The sequence below is a fragment of the Pelophylax lessonae genome (genome assembly GCF_965119305.1).
Source record: "Pelophylax lessonae genome assembly, chromosome: 3".
Taxonomy (NCBI): Eukaryota; Metazoa; Chordata; class Amphibia; order Anura; family Ranidae; genus Pelophylax; species Pelophylax lessonae.
In genome coordinates, this window is record NC_138770.1 from 142,837,188 (window position 1) to 142,843,187 (window position 6,000).

Here is a 6,000-nt window from a genome sequence, read left to right on the forward strand (position 1 = left end):
ATGGCTGCGTCCGCAGCGACTATTGCCAAGTGGATCAGACAGACCATTGATCAGGCTTACGCCTTGACGGAACAGGTTCCACCCTTCCCTGTTAGGGCGCCCTCTACCAGGTTTTTGAGTACTTCCTGGACCTATTGGCATCGGGCCTCGGTGGCCCAGTTGTGCAAGGCGGCGACTTGGTCGTCGGTGCACACGTTTTTTCCAAGTTCTACAAAGTAGACGTTCTGGCATCAGCTGATGCTTCTTTTGGCCGCAAAGTTCTCAGTGCGGCTGTGCCATGATGGACCCTTGAGTTTTTTTCTCTGGGTCCCTGGCTGTTGGCATTTGCTTTCCTGGGCTGTTGCTCCTGTTGAGCTTGTTTTTTTCTCTGTTGCCCAGTTGGTTCTTACAGTGCTTGTAAGATTCCTTTCTCTGATGTGGGTACTGCGTTGCCTTTTCTACTGTTGCGTCTCCCACCCCTCATGTCTATACTGCTTTGGGACATCCCCATTGTGATGACTTAGAGGAGGCGGCGACTGTCGGAGGACGTAAGAGAAAACGGAATTTTTGTAAAATCTTACCGTAAAATTCCTTTCTCTGAGTCCTCCGACAGTCGCCGCCCCCGCCCCTCTTTTGTGGGGTTCTTATTACCTACTGCTATACTACCAAACTGAGTTGGGAGTGGTGATGCAGGGGGGGTATTGGCCAGATGGAACAGCCCCCGTGGGTGTGTATATGCTAATGCTTTTTGTCTTTTGACTAAGTCTATATGCCTAGCTGGTCCTACGGACAGGTGGACAATACCCCATTGTGATGACTTAGAGGAGGCGGCGACTGTCGGAGGACTCAGAGAAAGGAATTTTACGGTAAGATTTTACAAAAATTCAGTTTTCTTTATCAGTTTAGGCCAATTTGTATTCTGCTACATATTTTTGGTAAAATAAAATCAAAAAAGTATATATTACTAATTGGTTTGCGCAAAAGTTATAGCGTTTACAAACTATGGGATAGATTTATGGACTTTTTTTTATATTAGTAATGGCGGCGATCAGCGGTTTTTAGCAGGACTGCGACATTGCGGCGGACAAATCTGACACGGTCAGACAAGTGACTTTTTTGGGGACCATTGACACTATTACAGTGATCAGTGCTAAATAATATGCATTGTTACTGTATAAGTGACACTGGCAGGGAAGGGGTTAACATTGGGCGATCAAGGGGTTAAGTGTGCTCCTAAGAAATGTTTTCTAACTGTGGGGGGAGTGGACTGACTGCAGTAAGAGAGAGATCGGTATTCCTGATTATTAGGAACACACAATCTCTCCCTTCCTGTCTGACAGAACAGTCGCCTGCCTTGTTTACAAAGGCAGACGGCTGTTCTGTCATTCTCCTTGATAATCTCGGGAGGCTCCCGCTGTGTCTAATCACAGCGGGAGCGCGGCTTCGGCTTTAGAGCCTTTAAGCAAAATCACGTACATACAGTATATGATTTGGTGCTTAAGGGCTGTCCTGCCGCAGTATATGTACGGTGGGCGGTTCTTAACCACTTAAGCCCCGGAAGATTTTACCCCCTTCCTGACCAGGGGGTATTTTGCGATTCGGCACTGCGTGACTTTAACGGACAATTGCGCGGTCGTGCGACGCTGTACCTAAACAAATTTGACGTCCTTTTTTTCCCACAAACAGAGCTTTCTTTTGGTGGTATTTGATCACCTGTGCGATTTTTTTATTTTTTTTTTTTTATTTATTTTTTTTTATCATGCGCTATAAACAAAAAAAGAGCGTCAATTTTGCAAAAATAACAATATTTTTCACATTTTTTTATATGAAACCCCCCCCCCCAAAAAAATGTAAAAATCTAAATTTTTTAACATTTTCGGCCAATTTGTTTTATGCTACATATGTTTGGCAAAAAAAAATCGCAAAAAGCGTATTTTGATTGGTTTGCGCAAAAGTTATCGCGTTTACTTACAAAGGGAAAGATTTTTGTAATTTTTGTTGTTTTTTTTTAACGCGTAATGGCGGCGATCTGCGATTTTTTTTTTTTTGGCGGGACTGCGACATTGGGGCGGACAGATCGGACCCTTGACTGAAATTTTTGACACTTTTGGGGTTACCAGTGACATTACTACAGTAATCAGTGCTATACATATGCACTGTTACTGTAAAATGACACTGGTAGTGAAGGGGTTAACTTTTTTTGAGAGGGAGGGGTGGTGTGTGTCCCTAGGAGCGTGATTCTAACTGTGATTGGCTGTGGCTTGAGGTGTAGGAACAATGATCAACGGTCCTACATAGTAGAACCGTATGATCACTGTTCCTACACAGGGGAGAATGACAGGCGGCTTGTTTACATCAGCCGCCTGCCTTTCTCCCGCTGTCACGGACGATCGTGAGTGCCCAGCGGACATCGGGTCCGCCGGGGCACACGCGCGGGGGGGTCCGTGACCACGCGGGAGCGCGCCTCCGGCGGCGCGCGCTCGCTCCCCAGAGCCTCACAGGCTAGTGACATATGGGTACGTCACTTTGCCTGTGAGGGGGCTGACCGCTGCAGTATATGTACTTGTGGCGGTCGGCAAGTGGTTAAGTGGTTCTTTGTCCTAGAATCAAATACAGTAGCTGCTGACTTTTAATTCTACGACACTTACCTGTTCATCGCTGTTCTCACCCGAGCCGGTTCTTCGGCTGTCTTTGGGTCTAGGCACCGGCATGTTTACTTTGGGAAGACGACTTTGACTGCTTGTGGCTTCACAGCTGACTTCTCACTGTGCATGCGTGAGCCGCGCTGCGTGAAATGTCCCAGAAAGCTGCAGGGGAAGGAGGGGGGGGGGGGGGGAAGCATCCGCTTGGATCGCCATGGTGATTCGTCCCACTGTGGGACAGGGTACATGTAAAAACCATGTACAGTGGGTACGGAAAGTATTCAGACCCCCTTAAATTTTTCACTCTTTGTTATATTGCAGCCATTTGCTAAAATCATTAAAGTTCATTCTTCTTCCTCATGAATGTACACATAGCACCCCATACTGACAGAAAAACACAGAATTGTTGACATTGTTGCAGATTTATTAAAAAAGAAAAACTGAAATATCACATGGTCCTAAGTATTCAGACCCTTTGCTGTGACACTCATATATTTAACTCAGGTGCTTTCCATTTCTTCTGATCATCCTTGAGATGGTTCTACACCTTCATTTGAGTCCAGCTGTGTTTGATTATACTGATTGGACTTGATTAGGAAAGCCACACACCTGTCTATATAAGACCTTCCAGATCACAATGCATGTCAGAGCAAATGAGAATCATGAGGTCAAAGGAACTGCCTGAAGAGCTCAGAGACAGAATTGTGGCAAGGCACAGATCTGGCCAAGGTTAGAAAAAGATTTCTGCTGCACTTAAGGTACCTAAGAGCACAGTGGCCTCCATAATCCTCAAATGGAAGACGTTTGGGACGACCAGAACCCTTCCTAGAGCTGGCCGTCCGGCCAAACTGAGCTATCGGGGGAGAAGAGCCTTGGTGAGAGAGGTAAAGAAGAACCCAAAGATCACTGTGGCTGAGCTCCAGAGATGCAGTCAGGAGATGGGAGAAAGTTGTAGAAAGTCAACCATCACTGCAGCCCTCCACCAGTCGGGGCTTTATGGCAGAGTGGCCCGACGGAAGCCTCTCCTCAGTGTAAGACACATGAAAGCCCGCATGGAGTTTGCTAAAAAACACCTGAAGGACTCCAAGATGGTGAGAAATAAGATTCTCTGGTCTGATGAGACCAAAATAGAACTTTTTGGCCTTAATTCTAAGCGGTATGTGTGGAGAAAACCAGGCACTGCTCATCACCTGTCCAATACAGTCCCAACAGTGAAGCATGGTGGTGGCAGCATCATGCTGTGGGGGTGTTTTTCAGCTGCAGGGACAGGACGACTGGTTGCAATCGAGGGAAAGATGAATGCGGCCAAGTACAGGGATATCCTGGACAAAAACCTTCTCCAGAGTGCTCTGGACCTCAGACTGGGCCGAAGGTTTACCTTCCAACAAGACAATGACCCTAAGCACACAGCTAAAATAACGAAGGAGTGGCTTCACAACAACTCCGTGACTGTTCTTGAATGGCCCAGCCAGAGCCCTGACTTAAACCCAATTGAGCATCTCTGGAGAGACCTAAAAATGGCTGTCCACCAACGTTTACCATCCAACCTGACAGAACTGGAGAGGATCTGCAAGGAGGAATGGCAGAGGATCCCCAAATCCAGGTGTGAAAGACTTGTTGCATCTTTTCCAAAAAGACTCCTGGCTGTATTCGATCAAAAGGGGGCTTCTACTAAATACTGAGCAAAGGGTCTGAATACTTAGGACCATGTGAGATTTCATTTTTTCTTTTTTAATAAATCTGCAACAATGTCAACAATTCAGTGTTTTTCTGTCAGTATGGGGTGCAATGTGTACATTCATGAGGAAGAAGAATGAACTTAAAGCGGAGTTCCAGCCATTCACTCACCTGTCCAACGGTCCAGCGATGTGGCCGCCCGAAGCCTCGATCCTCTCCCTCGGCGCCGGCATCACTGCTGTGGGCACCCGGCTGTGACAGTTTGCGGCTTCACAGCCGGGTACCCACTGCGCATGCGCGAGTCGCGCTGCGCGTCTTGATTGGCCGGCAATCTTCTGGGACCTCTGACGTGTCCCAGGAGATTGCAGGGAGGGAGGGGGAGAGGAGAACTTCCGTTCAGGGCGCCGCGGCGCTCCGAGCGGAAGTGGGAGCAGGTACCTGTCAAAACTAGGTACCCGCTCCCCCCCAAAAAAAGTGACATGCCAAATGTGGCATGTCAGGGGGTCAGGACTCCCTAAAGCGGAAGTTCCACTTTTGGGTGGAACTCCGCTTTAAATGATTTTAGCAAATGGCTGCAATATAACAAAGAGTGAAAAATTTAAGGGGGTCTGAATACTTTCCGTACCCACTGTACCTGCTCCCCCTCCCGGAAAAAATAAAAGATAAATTAAGTGCCAAAACTTAGAGGATGGGGAGGAGGCAAACAAGTTCTGCTTTAACCCTCGTATCCCATTTGACATCCAGAAATGCACACAGGTGTGTCCTACTACTAGTTAGACTGAACTGTCCCTGATAGTTCCTCAATGAATGAAATATGCCCGAGGATCAGTATGGAATGTGGGGTGTTGGTTGGTTTCTCAGGCCAAGAGGGTGGGACTTTTACGGGCAAGTGAAGGATACACAGTTGTTTGTAAAATAAATGGTTGCAATTTATTGCAGATACAATTGTATATTCAATAAAGAAAATTTTAAAGACATTTGTGGTGATGTAAGGTGTTTGGGTTACAGACCCAAAGTGCATAGAAGAAATGCTAAGTTGGAAAAAGAGTTTCCGTGACAATGGTGCAATATATGTGACTTTATTTTGATGAAAGAGGCTCTGTTTCTCCAGGCTGGGTTGCTTGGATGCTTCACAGAGAGTTCATCAAAAAGGTTGACCCGACGCGTTTCGGCTAACAGAGTAGCCTTTGTCAAGGGTTTTTTGTCACCAAGTCTGTAGAGATAGTGACGAGTTTAATTATCATCAATGTATGTTATGTATAAAATTGGTAATGAAAGAAAACATTTTTAAAGTACATACATTTGACCTGTTTTGGTGATATTGGTTCAGAGCTTAGAAGATCCGCAGCGAGAATCAAAGGTGAGCAACCTGCAGGTGTGGTGAGTGGTAAATGTCAGGAGATATTAAAATGAAAAGATTTTAAGAAAAATCTAACATTATCGGTGGTGACATCGACTTACTAAATATTGGTTGGTCTGTTTGTATCTGGATTGGCAGATGAGATTGTCGGCAAACAATACATATATGTATAGAAATATATATTTCTCTCTGGACGTCCTTATATAGTGACCAATCTGTAGGTGTATAATATATATACAAGGTATTGGTATCCCAAAAGTTTGAAGGTGTATGTGAAAGGAAATAATTTGCATTACTTACAGGGTATATTGTAAGCTCACGGTTTCTGGACAGCTCAAGGTA